The 17,662-nt window shown below is 44.4% G+C and overlaps 1 protein-coding gene and 1 pseudogene across 1 annotated transcript in view; both read right to left on the bottom strand.

The window, feature by feature from the left end:
* LOC136384667 (cytochrome P450 2C21-like) overlaps positions 1-17,662 on the bottom strand; it is a 149,424-nt gene that overhangs the window by 80,990 nt on the left and 50,772 nt on the right. The window lies entirely within an intron of this gene.
* Positions 8,537-8,976, bottom strand: LOC136384772 (large ribosomal subunit protein eL24-like; annotated as a pseudogene).

Below are 17,662 nucleotides of genomic sequence, written 5' to 3'. Positions count from 1 at the left end.
AATTTAACTCTCTTCTACACAAACATAAGAAAACTTCAAGATTGTGAAAGTTTGTGATAACCTGTGTTACCCCATATAGTAAGGGCATCAGACGTTAGGGAACAGCATGTTTTTTTCCTTTTATTTATTGATTTTTTTTTTAGAAACAGAAGAAGGGAGAGAAATAGAGAGTGAGAGGAAGAGAGAATAATATTGATTTATTGTTTCACTTACTCATGCCATCATTGGTGATTTTTCTTTGTGCCCTGACCCAGGAGTGGACCCAGAACCTCAGCATGTTGGGACAATACTCAACAACTGAGCTAGCTGGCCACGGCTGGGAGTCAGCTCAGTAGAGTAAAAAACAGGGATACAGGGAACTAGTTACTTTTTTACATTGAGGTTACTTTACATGAAACCTCAATCAGAGCTCAGAAAGAAACTATATTGTTAATGTAAGGTCGGTAGATAATGGAGGATGGTCACTTGGGAAACTCAGACCCTCAAACTTTGGCTAGGACCGCCCACAACCAAGTGCGCCAAAGGAGGCTTCACAGGAACCATTTGGAAAAAAGCGACCATCTACTAGTCAGTGAGATTTCACCACGTCATGTTAGCTCGACTTCCCTAGAGGGACCCCTTTAAATATCTCCCACGCGGTTTAATCTGTGCAACTTCCCTGGCCTCCATCTTACCTCGCGGCCAGGGAACCTTGCCAGATGGGATGCGCGCTCTGTACTGAATAAAGCCTTTTTGTTATTCCACACTTGGTGGCTCCGAGCCCCGTTCCTTCCTTCTCGGCGGGGAAGAATACCTTACATTTTGGTGCCAAAAACCCAGGAGGAGTTTAAGTCCGCAAGGACTGCTCCTCTTCCCCATCCCCTCTGAGAAAGAACCAGGATCTCCGACCTTTCACCCACTTCGGCGCACGGTGTGGTAAGTCTCCTGCCTCCAGCCTTCCTCTCAGTTCTTTCCTCCGAGACTCCCTGTCTGAAACCGTAGCTACGTCAGGGAAGTCTTTTCCGTCCATCTGAGTGCATGTGCTTGTCTCCAAGCACATCCACTTTACCTTTTCCATCCGTGGCCAGACCTTGAGTTTTTAGGATGCTAATACTCAAATCTGACCACTCTGAGGACTGAGGGCAGCTGTGGGGGCCCAGGAATCTCCCTCCCTAAGGAAGGAGAAACTGTTCTTCTCCGCTGTGGCCAGGCCACAGAACCCACTGAATTAGCCTCCTGAAGGGACTTTTGGTGTTAACACCCTCACCAATTTAAGTATCACCAAAAAAGCTGGGAACTGATTGGAGATCTCTTACATATACGGCTTCTAATTATTCACGCACCTGTCCTTAATCTCTGTGCCACCTGTTCCACCATGCAGGCCTTTTTCTGGCCAGAGAAACCTCACGTAAAACCTCCACTCCTGATCTTTCCTTCTCCATGGACTCCCAACACTCTCTTCCTCCCGTCTGACCCCCAGAGGCACCCCTCTCTCGGGACTTCTCTCTGGTCCCTCTGCAGACCTCATTTTGTGCTCGGGTCTCTTCCCTCTGAGAGCCCCCTCCCCTCCCTTCGCAAAAACCTGTTTCTTATTCGCCATCTACTACCATCTCTCTTTCTTCTCCCCTGCTGGCCAGGGGCCCCTCCCTTCACTGTGTTCTTAAGTCTCTCCCCCGTCAGGCCATTCTCAGCCTGGCATTGGCTCTAACACCGTTTTGTGTGTGTGTGTGTGTGTGTGTGTGTGTATTTTTTCTGAAGCTGGAAACGGGGAGAGACAGTCAGACAGACTCCCGCATGCACCCGACCGGGATCCACCCGGCACGCCCACCAGGGGGCGACGCTCTGCCCCTCTGGGGCATCACTCTGTTGCGACCAGAGCCACTCCAGCGCCTGGGGCAGAGGCCAAGGAGCCATCCCCAGTGCCCGGGCCATCTTTGCTCCAATGGAGCCTCACTGCAGGAGGGGAAGAGAGAGACAGAGAGGAAGGAGAGGGGGAAGGGTGGAGAAGCAGATGGGTGCTTCTCCTATGTGCCCTGGCTGGGAATCAAACCCGGGACTTCTGCACACCGGCCGACGCTCTACCACTGAGCCAACCGGCCAGGGCCCAACCCCAATTTTCTTGCAGGAAGTTCTGGCCCTGTGCTGCCTTTGGCTCCAGCATTTCCTGCGGGATCTGGGTGCCAGGCTCCACACGAGCCCTCCTCCTCTTATTCCCAATACCCCAAACCCTTATCCAGGACCTGTGAACATGGCATTTAAAGTTTTTAACAGTCCTAATTAGTAGAAACAGGCCAAGGTTGTTCGCCAGGCCCACATGCAGCAGAAGGTAACGCTCCAAACCCTGGCTCTTGTTGCAACCCTGAGACCAGCAGAGCCACCAGCAGCTTGCTTTAAGTGTGGCAAGCAGGACCACTCGTCCCGGCAGGGCCCCTGCCAGCAGCTGCCCACTGAGCCCTGCCCTGACTGCAAGCAGCCCAGTCACTGGCGGAGTGATTGCCCCTTTGGGCAACAGGTTTTTCCTCAGCGCCTCTACGTGGAGGACAAGCCGCCCGAATGGGAAGGCCAATCCAGCCAAGTGGGTGCTTTGCTCGAACTCCTAGGACACGGCCTGGACTCGGAGAACCCAGGGTATGCTGCAACTAGTGGGTAAGTCCATCTCATTTCTTGTGGACACGGGGGCTACCTTCTCTGTTTTGCCATCACACTCTGGACCTCTAGTTCCCTCACAGGTCTCGGTTATGGGAATGGATGGGACCCCTTCCCTTCCCCTTTTTACGCCACTCCTGACATGCAGTTCTGCCTCAAGCTTGCCTTCTTACAGGACCTCTGGCAGTCAGAACCACTGGACTCCATCCATCTCCAGCTCACCAAGAGGCTGGACCCTGCAAATCCCCCTATTACTCCTCTTTTTTAAAAATCCTTACAGGACTGCATCCACGAAGTTTCTCCAATCACGGCCACACAGATGTTCCTCCTGACACCTCTCAAAACCACCACCTTCTGATCTCCCCCTCCCATGATGCCCCTAATCAGCAGGAAGTAGCCAGATGAATAAACGGTGCCCCTTTTCTATTTAACACAAAAGGTCAGAATGTAAGGTCGGTGGATAATGGGGGATGGTCACTTGGGAAACTCAGACCTGTGAACTTTGGCTAGGACCGCCCACAACCAAGCGCACCAAAGAGGCTTCACAGGAACCGTTTGGAAAAAAGCGACCATCTACTAGCCAGTGAGATTTCACCACGTCATGTTAGCTTGACTTCCCTAGAGGGACCCCTTTAAATATCTCCCACGTGGTTTAATCCGTGCAACTTCCCTGCCTCCATCTTACCTCGGGGCCTGGGAACCTTGCTGGGTGGGATGCGCGCTCTGGACTGAATAAAGCCTTATTATTATTCCACACTTTGTGGCTCTAGCCCTCTGCCTTCCTTTTTGGCGGGGAAAAATACCTTAAAGTTAATCCAAAACACGGCCTGTTTTTCTTTGCTCTTGGTGATCATCAAAATCCTTAACAAAGTACATATGGGAGCCTGACTGGTGGTGGTACAGCAGATAGAGCATTGACCTGGGATACTAAGGTTCCAGGTTCAAAACCTGAGGTCACCAGCTTGAGCATGGGCTCACCAGCTTGAGCAAGGCGGTGCTGGTTTGAGCGTGGATCATAGATGTGACTCCATGATTGCTAGCTTGAGCCCAAATGTCACTGGCTTGAAACTCAAGGTCACTGGCTAGAGCAAGAGGTCACTTGCTCTGCCATAGCCCCCAGGTCAAGGCATATATGAGAAAGCAATAAATGAACAACTAAGGACCCTTAAGGAAGAATTGATGCTTCTCATCTCTCTTCTTTCCTATCTGTCTATCCCTATCTGTCCCTCTCTGTGACTCTCTTTCTGTCTCTGTCAAAAAAAAAAAAAAAAAAAAAAAGAAGCAATATCAGGAATACAATGAAAGAACAAAATGACAAGTTCAACCAAAAAATGGGAAAAAGAACCAAACAGAAATTTTGGAACCCAAAACTACAATTACTGAAGAATTCAACAGTTTCAATAGCAGACTGGAAGAAGCAGAGGAAATAATCAGTGAGCTAGAGGCCAGATCATTTGAAACTAACATTTCAGAAGGACTAAAAGATCACTTCTCAGCCTCTTGGCTAAGATCAAGGGCAGAAGAGCAAATAGAAAAGATAAATGAAAAGAAATGAAGAAAACCTATGGGACTTATTAGACACCGTCAAGAAAAATAATGTATGCACCATGGGAGTCCTAAGAAAAGAGGGGGGCAGGGGAAAAGGGCTTATTTAAAGAAATAATAGCTGACAACTCCTCAAAACTAGGGAGAATTTGGACATTTAAGGTCATGAAGCTATACACCATCCAAAGTTTGCATTTGAATCAATTGTCTCCAAACACACATAATAAATCTGTTTAAGATAAAAGACAAAAAGAGAATTTTAATTCTTTTATTTATTCATTTTAGAGAGAGGAGGGACAAGAAGGGAGGGGAGAAGCAGGAAGCATCAACTCCCATATATCCCCTGACCAGGCAAGCTCAGAGTTTCAAACTGGCAACCTCTGCATTCCTGGTTGATGCTTTATCCACTGTGCCACCACTAGTCAGGCCTTTAAAAAATTTTTTTTAAATTAATTTTAGAGAGAAGAGGGAGAGAAAGAGAGAAAAGGAGGATCAAGAGAGAATTTTAAAAATGACAAGAGAAATTTCTACCATAAAATGGAAAGGCTATTAGCAGAATTATCAACAGAGATATTGTAGACCAGGAATAAATGGGATGATATATTCAAAGTAGTGAAAAGAAGAAGCTGCCAACAAAAAATACTTAACAAAGCTATCCTTCAGAAATGAAGGCAAGATACTTTCCCAAATAAACAAAAGCTGAAGGTAATCATCACCATTAAATCTGCCTTACAAGAAACGGCAACATATTTGAGAACCTGAGAGAAATGGATAAATTCCTAGAAACATACAACCTTAGAAGACTGAATCATAAAGAAAAACTTTTAAAAATATGAACAAACTAATAACAAATGAGAAAATTGCATCAGTAATCAAAAATCTCTCAACAAACAAAAGTACAGGACCAGATGGCCTCACTGGTGAATTCTACCAAATATTTAAAAAATAATTAACACCAATCCTTCTCAATCTCTTCCCCCAAAAATAAGTACAAGAAAAAACTTTCAAACTCATTTTATGAAGCCAGCATTGTTCTGATATGAGAGACAGAAAACGACACTAAAACAAATCAAAACAAAACTACAGGTTATATTGATGATGAACACAGATGCAAAAATCTTCAACAAATTACTAACAAACTGAATTCAACATCACATTAAAAGAATCTATCCCATGACCAAGTGGGACTTACTCCAGGGATGTAATGGATGGTAAACATCTGCAAATCAACTAATGAGATACACTACTACATCAACAGAGTGAGGAATAAAAATTACGCAATAATCTCAATAGATGCAAAAAAACACATTTGACAAAAGTCAATACTCTTATAATAAAAACTCTAAACAACTAGGTACAGAAGAAATTTACCTCACAATATAGGTCAAATATGAAAAATTCACAGCAATACCTCCAATATTGCCCAATCCAGCTATGTGGAGGTTGCCAGCGTCCTTACTAAGAGCACCCAACACCCGCCTCAGTAAGTATATTCCTGGCAGTATTACTTCCCCCAAAGTTTCTCGATCTCCCAAAACATGTGTCCTCAGTTCCAGGGTGGTACTTCCTGCTTCCCCGGATAAGGTCAGCTAAGTAATTTGAAGATAGGGTATCTGAAGTTTTGATTATAGGGTAATCTCATTGAAATAAAATCATTTTTTTTTCATTTTTCTAAAGCTGGAAACGGGGAGGCAGTCAGACTCCTGCATGCGCCCGACCGGGATCCACCCGGCATGCCCACCAGGGGGCGATGCTCTGCCCCTCTGGGGCGTCGCTTTGTCGCATCCAGAGCTGTTCTAGCGCCTGAGGCAGAGGCCACAGAGCCATCCCCAGCGCCCGGGCCATCTTTGCTCCAATGGATCCTCGGCTGCAGGAGGGGAAGAGAGAGACAGAGAGGAAGGAGAGGGGGAGGGGTGGAGAAGCAGATGGGCGCTTCTCCTGTGTGCCCTGGCCGGGAATTGAACCCGGGACTCCTGCACGCCAGGCCAACGCTCTACCGCTGAGCCAACCGGCCAGGGCTGAAATAAAATCATTTCAATAAGTTTTAGGGTCACTCCTGACTGGTGTAGACAGTATTTTCAGAGACTCAGCGTATTTTATAAAAACTCAGCCTTAGGTAGAATGGAAAAAATCTATTTCCTACTCTCATTTTCTTAAAATTATTTGCTTCATCTTTCTGAGAGTTAATTGTTTGACTATAAAATAAAAGAATAAGACTAAGTAACCCCAGGGTCTTTCCTATATGCGTGACTCTGGCCTCATGGCAGATTTTAGTGTTAAAACAGCAGATGGCTGCCCTGGCTGGTTTGCTCAATAGTAGAACATCAGCCTGGCATGTGGATGTCTTGGGTTTGTTTCCCAGTCAGGGCACACAGGAGAAGCAACCATCTGCTTCTCTATGCCTCCTCCTCTCCTTTTTCTCTCTCTGTCTCTCTCTTCCCCTCCTCCAGCCATGGCTCAATTGATTTGAGTGTATCAGCCCTGGTCACTGAGGATGGCTCTGTGGAGCCTCTGTCTCAGGTGCTAAAAATAGCTTGGTTGTGAGCATGACCCCAGATGGGGATTAGCAGGTTGATCCCAGTTGGGGTGCATGCTGGAGTCTATCTCTCTATCTCCCCTCCTCTCACTTGGAAAAAAGAAAAAAAGAGAGAACACTAGATGGCACGGATAGGTCTAGTAAATTTTAGGCTTGGAAAAGAAGAGCACATGAATGAATGCTTAGAAAAAAAATTGTTAGCCTGCTTGGATCCATGGTAACCTTAGAATCTTGATGTTTTCAATTAATTTCTTCACTGAATTAATAAAATTCTAATTTTGATCATCAAAATGGTTCTGAAATATATAGGAGCAGCTCACATTGTAGACAGCATAGCTTAAGTAGGTCCAAAGGGTGGGGTCAATAGTAAAATATGTTTCTTATGGAATAAAGCATACACTGTAAATTAATTCAGGTCTGGTGCGCCCTAGATTTCCAGGTGTGCCCTATGGTATTCCAGAGAAATATGTGCTTGTTGGGACCAAAAAACCAACAGGGTTTTGGAGTTTAGATTTTTGGGAGACAGAGGTGTGGAGAATTGGCTGTAAGCTGCCAGTCAGCCCAACCCCCCACCTCATTTGACTGATTAGGTTGCAAAAGGCTGTTAAGCTGTGGTGCTGGATTGTTTACACTACCCCCATATTACTGGAAAGACTGGAGGCAAGTTTCTTCTACCCTTTGTTTGGTATAAAGTTAAGATGATATGTATGGTGGGGTTTTCTGCACTCAACACAATTAAGAGTAAAAAGAGAAGAATTCTTCAATGTATTGATGAGGAAATGAGAGTTTGCCTTTCAAATATATACCTAACCATTGAAGAAATAACTAGGACACATCAGGCTCATGTTTCTCTTAAACACAAGAATTAAAAAACTTAACACATTCACTCCGGGACCTGCCGAATTTACTAAATCTTACTAAGAATTTATCTATATATCTAAAAAGATAACCTTCTTGTCATTTTTATTTTTATTTATTTTACTTTTTTTCATTTTTCCAAAGCTGGAAACGGGGAGGCAGTCAGACAGACTCCCGCATGCGCCCGACCGAGATCCACCTGGCATGCCCACCAGGGGGCGATGCTCTGCCCATCTGGGGTGTTGCTCTGTCGCATCCAGAGCCATTCTAGCGCCTGAGGCAGAGGCCAAGGAGCCATCCTCAGCGCCCGGGTCATCTCTGCTCCAATGGAGCCTTGGCTGTGGAGGGGAAGAGAGAGACAGAGAGGAAGGAGAGGGGGAGGGGTGGAGAAGCAGATGGGCGCTTCTCCTGTGTGCCCTGGCCAGGAATCGAACCCGGGACTCCTGCATGCCAGGCCAACGCTCTACCACTGAGCCAACCGGCCAGGGCTCATTTTTATATTTTTTAACCCTTCTGTTTTATGAATTCTAAAAAGCATAACTCAAAAAAGTAACATAAAAATGTATTTAATGTCAGAATAAATTTAAATTTGTCATATTTATTTCATTTAATTACCATAAAAGCATGCTTGGACTTTATATGTTTTTACGTTAATATTTGACTTCATTATTATAACATATTTCTCAGAAATTTGTATATAGTGTGCCTACAATTATTTGTAGGATTTTAAATGTGCCCCAACTTCAAAAAGTTTAAGAACCACTGTTCTAGAGAGATATCCACTGAAACAACATGATATCACCAAAAATCGAAGCCAACATGTATAAAATCAAGCATCACCTTTCCCTCACACCTCAATTAATTGGTCCATTCTAGTTTATTTATTTATTTATTTATTTATTTATTTAATCACCAGGTCTTTAAAATCTGATCTGCTAACTTGGTATTTTTCAACAACACAGAGAGCAGAAAACTACACAGGCTTCATAATCTTTTGCTTAGGGGCTGCTTTTGTGGGAGCCTTAGCAGCAGCCACTGCTGTCTTTTTAGATGCGTGCTTAGCCTTTTTTGCTTCCTTGGCAGCCCCGATAGCTTGTACTTGTAGATGGAGCCCTCTTAACTTCAGGTTTCTGATTTCTCTTGGCCATTATACCAGCAAGAGATCGACCAGTGATGACCCTCTGGACTTTGGCTGCATGGCACGTTCTTTTCCCTTGAATTTGTCCTGACCCTTTTTGTGCTTTCTTTTGTGGATGACAGTCCAGTTTGTCTGTCAAGGATTCCTATAGGAGAGGAATGCCAGCTCACATTTTGCATTAAGAAATTAGAAAACCTTCCAGTTGGTCCTGGAGTAGTGCCTCCCGTGTTGGGTAGATCTTGTACCCACTGAAACTTTGCAGCTCGACTTCCATTGGTGTGGCTGCCAGCAAGAAGGGAAGATGGTGAAGAGCCACCCTAGCTCATTTAATGATGGTCCAAATACCATCCACAAGCCCTGCCTTCCTTTACACACTGAAAAATGACTTTCACCCTCTTTATTCATTTAATCTAAAGAATCAGCCAAAAAGAAAAATGAAGGGAAAAATTGGAAAACAAGACAACAATCAGAGCCACTGTGTGAATCAAGTGCAGGCCCTTGCTTGAGCAAGCCTAATATATAAGTCGTTAGAGCTGGCAGTGGGGGTTATATCATCACCACCAAAGTTTTAAACCATCATCTAATATGAATTTGCTTTAAGATAAGCAATCCTGAGATGAACTAAATTATTGACAGTGAGCAAAGAGGAAGCAGTGGTGGTTAAATAGAAACATCTATAACCTGGTACTGTGTATATTCTAGAACTGTTCCATGGTATATCTTTCCTCAAAATATACAAGGTTTTCTTTACCATGCCATAGTCGCAGAGCTCCAGGGAAAAGCAACCTGGTCTCATCTCTCCAGGCAGAGGAGAACAGAAGCTCCATATCCACATATGCTGCAGATGGCTTTTTCCAGTCTACCTGAGTCATTACCAGCTAGAAGCAGCGGTGACTGGGACCTGGACATGAGCTGCAAAGTATAGAATGTTGACAACAATTCCAGTGCCATGTGGACTTTTCCTGGATGTGGACATTTCCTGGACTCCTGCTCCCTGTGACAGCTCCTAACAGACTGAACTGTGGTTGGGTTGCATTTTTCAGGGATATGGCATGGTGATGGGGCCAACTTGGACTTGGTGAACATGTGAAGGACACTACTTTTTTATGGATTCTTGCTGTATTGGCCAAGAGTTTGCTTAAAGGCTTTAATCTCTGTAAAAAAAATAGAAGACTAGATAAAGAAGATGAGCACATATACACCATGGTATACTATTCAGCTAGAAGAAATGATGACATCGGATCACTTACAACAAAATGGTGGAATCTTGATAACATTATACGGAGTGAAATAAGTAAATCAGAAAAAAACAAGAACTGCAGGATTCCATACATTGGTGGGACATAAAAATGAGACTAAGAGACATGGACAAGAGTGTGGTGGTTGGGGGGGGGGGAGGGAAGGAGGGAGAGGGGGAGGGGGAAGGGGAGGGGCACAAAGAAAACTAGATAGAAGGTGACAGAGGACAATCTCTCTTTGGGTCATGGGTATGCAACAGAACTAAATGACAAGATTACCTGGACATGTTTTCTTTGAATATATGTACCCTGACTTATTGATGTCACCCCATTAAAATAAAAATTTATTTATTTAAAAAAATATACACAAAAAAGTAATTAGTGAGTGATTAAAGAAATCTATGTTGCTTTATTATTATTATTATTTATTTAAAGAGAAACTACACTCAATAAGGTTTTCTCTAACAGGTTCCAAGACAACAAAATCCTTTAAAAGGCACTATAATCAGTCTCATGGCACAAAATTATCATAGGCATGGACCCAGGGAGAAATGAGCAAATGTATATGTGGTCATACAAATACAGTCTCATTAAGTGACAAATGCATCTTCTGTATATGTGGGTTTTATGCTCTATAGGGATGAGGTAATGTCATTTCAATAATTTCTACATAAAATACAGAGAGTTAACACACAATTATTCTGTCAGAAAACATTGCCTTGTAATTGGTTGTGAAATTGCATTCAAAACGTTATACCTTCTTGGCATTCTGTTTAAAGTTTTATAAAGCTAATTGGGACAGGGGAGGGGGGTAATAGTTGAGTCTGAATGGGACTAAAAAGTGAAATTCCACTTCTTGACTGTAGATGGTCATAAAAGACTGTGGTTCCCATAGGAACATCAAGAAAACAACAAGATCACATTGTTTTTTTTCTCATTATAATAACCATCTTTATTTGTAAGAATCCAGCATTCAAACATACTTTTTCAGTGTTTTCGAGATTTTCTTTTTAAAGACGCAAAAGGTACATGAAAACCTCAGCTGGCATTCATTCCAGACAGATGTTTGTCAGAGAGGACCCCACCCCCACCCCAAGAAGCTACACACTTGTTTCCGGGACTTCGGGCTTTCCCCACACGCTTTGGTGCTTTCTGACCCGGGGGGAGGTCTGAATCCCAAGACTGAAGTACTCAGGGACAGGGTGGGTGAGCAATGCAGAGTATGTGACATGATACTCCACGGCATGCAAGACGGGGCCTAGTGGTAGGTTTCCTTATTCTCCCAGCCTCCAGGGCCTCCGCTGATGCTGTTTTCTGACTTCATCCTGCACGAAGATGAGAAGAGAGCAGGAGCAGGCATAGAACCACCAGGTAGGTTGGAGGGGATACACACTCAGGGCAACCCCCACTCCAGGGCAGTAGGAAAGGAAAGCAGCAAGGGCCGTCTGTTTGAAAAGGTCAGGTATTAAGATCAACAGGATCATATTTATCTATCAGAGTTGAGGCTGCAATTCAATTCTAGTAGGCTTTTCCTAGATGAGCCATTTTCCCTAAGGGATTGAAACGAAACCAGCTGAATTGTGAATGACCGAGTGAGCTAGAGTGGAGAAGCCCTAGACATGGAGCGATTTCTCACTGCCAGCCAATGTCCACTAGATTTTTAGCAAGTATACAGCAGAGTATTGGACACTGGGGGCTGAGCTAGAAGAAAGGATCGCCCATAGCGTGAGAAGCTGGGAGCTGAGCTGGTAAGCAAAGAAAGACCTTGTAGTTTCCAGGCTTAGATCCCAAGCCCTGCTGAAAAAGAGGCCTAATCCTGCTCTCCAGACAATGAGATGAATGGTTAACTGAAACTAACTAAAACTGAATCCTAACCCCCAAAGAGCTCAATTTACGATTAGTGCAAAGAGCTTACCTCTTCACTCTGTCTTATAGAGGGAAGGGCATGTCTCTTCAGGGAACAGAATAGTGACTCTCTACTGTTGTTTCATCTGGGGTCTTTAGTACGCAGTCAAAACTTACGAGACAAAGAGAGAATCTCAAAAGCAGCAAAAGAAAAGCAGTCAGTTACCTACAAGGGCGCTCCCTTAAGACTGTTGGCTGATCTCTCAAAAGTAACTTTGCAAGCCAGAAGGGAGTAGCAAGAAACAGTCAAAGTGATGAGAAGCAAGGACTTATAGCCAAGATTACTCTACCCAGCAAAGCTACCATTTAGAATCAAAGGACAGGTAAAGAGCTTCCCAGACAAGTTAAGCTAAGGAGCTCATCACCACCAAACCAGTTTTATATAAAATGTTAAAAGGTCTTCTTTAAGCAGAAGAAGAAACAATAAAGGTAAAAAATGTGAATAATACAATGACAATAAATACATATCTATCAAAACTGAATCTGAAAAACAAAATAAATGAACAAGTAGGACAGAAAGAAACTCATAGATGTGGAGACCATTTCGATGGTTGCCAAATGGAAGAGTGGCTGAAGGATGGTGAATAGGTGAAAAGAGTAAGAAATACAAATTGGTTGTTACACAATAGTCATGGGGATATAAAATACAGTGTAAGGAATAAACTCAATAATATTCTACTAACTGTATGGTGCCAGGTGGGTATGAGCCTTATCTGGATGATCACCTAGTTATATAATGTCTAATAACCTGGTTGTACCCGTGAAACTAATGTAATATTGTATGTCAACTGTAACTGAAAAATTAAAAATGATTTCTAAACAATTGAAAAAGATTTCATTCCCAGTCAGCAGAGATTCTTGGTGTCTACTAAGGAAGACGGGGGGTCAAGAATGAAGGGAAGCCTTTATGCGGGGGAGAAACATTGCTGTCTACGGAAGGCAACATACGGTGTCTTGAGGACAGCAAAGCTGGTGAATGCTTCATATTCCATGAGGCAGTGTTGCTAACGGGTTTCTAAAGGGAGACATATTGTGCAGACAAACAATCAAGTATTTAGAGAGGGGTATGTCTAGTAGCTCAGGGGAATTGTAGTGAAATCAGAAACTGGAGAGACTGAAGATTCCCCGTGATGTAATCCTGAAGGGCTTTGGGTGACACACAACCATGAGACAAGTTTGCTGAGAAAACACTGTCTGGGAAATGAGAATGAAATAAAAAGTAACACTGTCACTTTGCGAGGCACTGTTCCTTTTCAAAAGAAGAATTTTAAATCTTTTTCAGGAGTGCACGTCCAGCTTCCCCCTGCGGTGTCAACAGCCACAGCAAGCTCTGAGTCTTTCTCAGTTGGCACCCGCTTGGTCCGTGTGTGGTGGACCCAAGGCGTGATTCTCATGACCTTTAGGGAAGAGTTGTCAGGGGGACGTCATAGGGACTGGCCATTGCTTGGCTAACAGCTGCTCAGGATCTTGAGTCTTCGAGGTCTGTAGTGAGACTCGTTCTCCCGGCTGTAACAGGTTTAAGTGCTCATCAGATGGGTGGAACTGCAATGAGAAAACTTGTGCAAAGTAGTTAGTGTTTGCTCTAAATGTTGTACATAGTGTTTGATTTTTATTCATGTTCTAAATATAAAGGGGGTGTTCCTAAAACAGAAACTTTGCAGGGCCTTCCGGAAATTATTTCAAAAGGGCTTACTTTGGCCCTGACCCGGCAGCTCAGTTAGAGTGTCTCCCATCATGCCGAGGTTGTGGTTCAATCCCTGGCCAGGGCACATACAAAATCAATGAATTAATGCATGAATAAGAGGAACATTAAATAATGCCTTTCGATTTCTTTCTAAAAATTAATTTAAAATATTTTTAAGGATTTAATTTTTTTTATAAATTTTTATTAATTTTAATGGGGTGACATCAATAAATCAGGGTACATATGTTCAAAGAAAACATGCCCAGGTTATCTTGTCATTCAATTATGTTGCATACCCATCACCCAAAGTCAGATTGTCCTTCATCACCTTCCATCTAGTTTTCTTTGTGCCCCTCTCCCTCCTCTTTCCTCTCTCCCTCTCTCTTCTCCTTACCCCCCTCCCCGGTAACCACCACATTCTTGTTAAGGTCTTAATTTAAGCCCACTTTACATTGCTACCCTAATCCAGAGCAAAAGGGAGTATCTGGCCTAGTTTCAAATGTTTCCTGGCATATTTCACAAGGGTCTTCTTTTTTATTTTTTTATTTTTATTTTTGTGAGAGAAAGAGAAAGAGGAACAGACAAGGACAGACAGAAGAGATGAGAAGCATCAACTAATAGTTGTGGCACCTTAGTTGTTCATTGATTGCTTTGTCATATGTGCCTTGATGGGGAGGCTCTAGCTGAGCCAGTGACCCCTCGCTCAACAGTGACCTTCGGCTATAAATCAGCGACCTTGGGCTCAAACCCGAGACCATGGGGTCATGTCTCATGCTCAAGAGACACTAACCCCGCACTCAAGCTAGTGAGCCCATGCTCAAGCTGGATAAGCCTGCACTCAAGTCAGTGACCTCGGGGTTTCGAACTTAGGTTCCCAGCATCCCAGACTGATGCTCTATCCACTGTGCTACCACCTGGTCAGGCTCACCGGGGTCTTTTTTATTGTATGGTTCATTTCCCAGGCTTCCCCGCAGAGTGGGGTCTCCCAGATGCACGTACTTTCTATTGAATCTATAGTGCCTGTCCTATCTTCTGGGAGATTTCTGAAATGAATAACAGCCCGTTGTCACTTTAAATGCTGTAAAGAAGTCCAAACAGCTTGATTGACCTTTCTGTAGATCAGGGGTCCCCAAACTTTTTACACAGGGGGCCAGTTCACTGTCCCTCAGACCGTTGGAGGGCCGGACCTATAAAAAAAACTATGAACAAATTCCTATGCACACTGCACATATCTTATTTTTTATTTTTTATTTTTATTTTTTCTGAAGCTGGAAACAGGGAGAGACAGTCAGACAGACTCTCGCATGCGCCCGACCGGGATCTACCCGGCACGCCCACCATGGGGCGACGCTCTGCCCACCAGGGGGTGATGCTCTGCCCATCCTGGGGGTCGCCATGTTGCGACCAGAGCCACTCTAGCGCCTGAGGCAGAGGCCACAGAGCCATCCCCAGTGCCCGGGCCATCTTTGCTCCAATGGAGCCTTGGCTGCAGAAGGGGAAGAGAGAGACAGAGAGGAAAGCACGGCGGAGGGGTGGAGAAGCAAATGGGCGCTTCTCCTGTGTGCCCTGGCCGGGAATCGAACCCGGGTCCTCCGCACGCTAGGCCGACGCTCTACCGCTGAGCCAACCGGACAGGGCTGCACATATCTTATTTTAAAGTAAAAAAACAAAATGGGAACTGATACAATATTTAAAATAAAGAACAAGTAAATTTAAATCAACAAACTGACCAGTATTTCAGTGGGAACTATGGGCCTGCTTTTGGCTAATGAGATGGTCAATGTCCTGTTTCATATTTGTCACTGCTAGCCGTAACAAATGATATGACGCGCTTCCGGAGCGTGAAGCGTGTGTCTCGCATCACTGGAAGTAGTGCTGTACGCTTTGCGGTGCCACCATATACAGTACTCCACATACAGCATCCGCATCCTGTGCTCCTCTCACTGACCACCAATGAAAGAGTTGCCCCTTCAGGAAGTACGGCAGGGGGCTGGATAAATGGCCTCAGGGGGCCGCATGCGGCCCGCGGACAGTAGTTTGGGGACCCCTGCTGTAGATCTTGGGTAGGAAGAGTTCACCTCTAAGCAAGTCAGGAGCACCTGGAACTGAAGAGCATGTTCTAGTAGGACTTCTAAACATAATTGCTGCTTCTCAGGGGAAAAGGTTATTTGTGCAAGCAATTTACGAAGTAAGTCTTTTTAACAATAGAATGCGGCAGTCTGGCATATAGTCAACTCTGCATAAATTTTAGATCCCCAAGCTGGCATTCCAGCGTTTTGAAGGGGGGATTGTTACCACTGACCGTCAGGGAATGCTGGGAAGGCTCCCCCATTGGCCAGGATGGCTGCAGGAGGAGCCTGTCACACTGAGCGTGCCAAAACCTAGAAACATGAGTGGACAAGATTCAGTGCACCGAAAGCAACAAGATAATAAAATAGAGAGAGAAAAACAAAAAGCCCTTTGCCACCTCTTCCTTTAAAAACCACTTTCTTGAGCAGGAAGGAGAGATGGTCTTTAAGACAGGAGTCCACTTTTCTCCCAGCGTGTGGCCAGTGAATAAACCTCTTTTCTCTTGCACCAGTCCTGTCATGATTTTGACTTTCGTCAAATCACTGCTGATACTTTGGTGCATGACCTTACAAACTTTTCGCTATGCATTGGCACAGTACACATCGGTGTTTTTCAACCCGGTCCACAGGCCAGTCTGCCAGAAATTTCGTGTTGGTCCGTGCAAGAGTTAACCGACCTTTATAGTGTATGAAGATTATAGACCCACCAATCTCAGTCAAATTCATTTATGGTCACGGTAATTTCTGCCTTAGTGGTTCCCGAAATAATTCTTTTATTTTCATGGGTCCTCAAGTGTGAAAAAGTTTAAAAACTGGTACACATTACATAAATATATACTGGGACCAATCAGGCTCATTAGGACGTGTCTGTGAAGCTGCTTGTTGTAACATTGATGGTTCCATGGTTTTCTGTTATGACATTAGCCAGCCCTAGAGCTGGCTCTGAAGATGGTCTCCAGCAGACTGTGGCACTGCCATGCCTCTCCCAGGAGTGGTGCCTGTCATGATACTGGCCCAGCTCTCACCATAGTAGAGCCCTGTTGCGATAATGGCTGCTGAACTTGATACTGCCCAGCCTCTCACGATACTGCTGTGCCTTTTCCTATTGGAAATGCTCTCACACAGTAACTGCCTGTCATGATGCTGGCTTGTCTTTCACAATAGCTGTCTGTTTGTGATACTGGCTGGTCTCTGGTGATTGTCACTACCTGTCACAGCATGGCCGGCTCTCACGATGCTAGCATGCATCTCGTAATATTGACTTGCTCGTCGCAATATTTGCTGGTCTCCTGCCATGTGATCCGTCTCTCTCGATAGTAGCTGCCGTGAATTGGCACGGACTCTCGCAGCCCTGCGGGTTAATTGCAGTGTGGCCCCGCCTCCCCCGATACTGGGTGCCCTGTCGTGATACCGCTGTGCTTCTCGCAATGCAGCTGCTTCTTCATGGTAGCAGCTCTCCGCCACAACATTGCCAGACCTGAGGCAACATTCGCTGTCCAGTAGCTGTTTGTCATGAGAGATTTAGGTTTTACTTCTTGATTCATGAATATGCAAGACCACGTTTAAATATATTATGTTATGTATAGGTTACAAGAGGAGGGACTATCAAAACTGAATTTCATGTATGGCTTATCAAACATCTTCCTGCTTTACATTTTCAACCGTGCAAACAAATCCTTGCACAAGAGCTCGTTTTTGCCAATAAAGAGCACACTGCCCCACCACATTCAATTGAACGTGACCTTTGAGTGATTTTCCCAACAGTGGTTTGTACATTTCCAAAATTTCTGGCTGATGTTACATTTTGCAGTTGAGAAACAGTTTTTCTCCGTGAAAAGCTAAGTGGTTTGGTAATAATAATTATGACTTATGCCCCGGCCGGTTAGCTCAGCTGGTTAAGAGCATCAGCTTGAAAGGACAAGGTTGTGGGTTTGATCGCTGGTCAGGGTGGGGAAGCAACCAAGGAATGCACAACTGAGTGGAACAACAATGAGTGCTTCCTTTTCCTCTCCCTTCCTCTCTGCATCTCTAAGAGAGAAAGAAAAGGTCCTGGCTGGAGAGCTC

The sequence above is a fragment of the Saccopteryx leptura genome, chromosome 13 (assembly GCF_036850995.1).
Source record: "Saccopteryx leptura isolate mSacLep1 chromosome 13, mSacLep1_pri_phased_curated, whole genome shotgun sequence".
Taxonomy (NCBI): domain Eukaryota; kingdom Metazoa; phylum Chordata; class Mammalia; order Chiroptera; family Emballonuridae; genus Saccopteryx; species Saccopteryx leptura.
The sequence above is the reverse complement of the archived record's forward strand: the minus strand, read 5'-3'. Positions and strand labels throughout refer to the sequence as shown.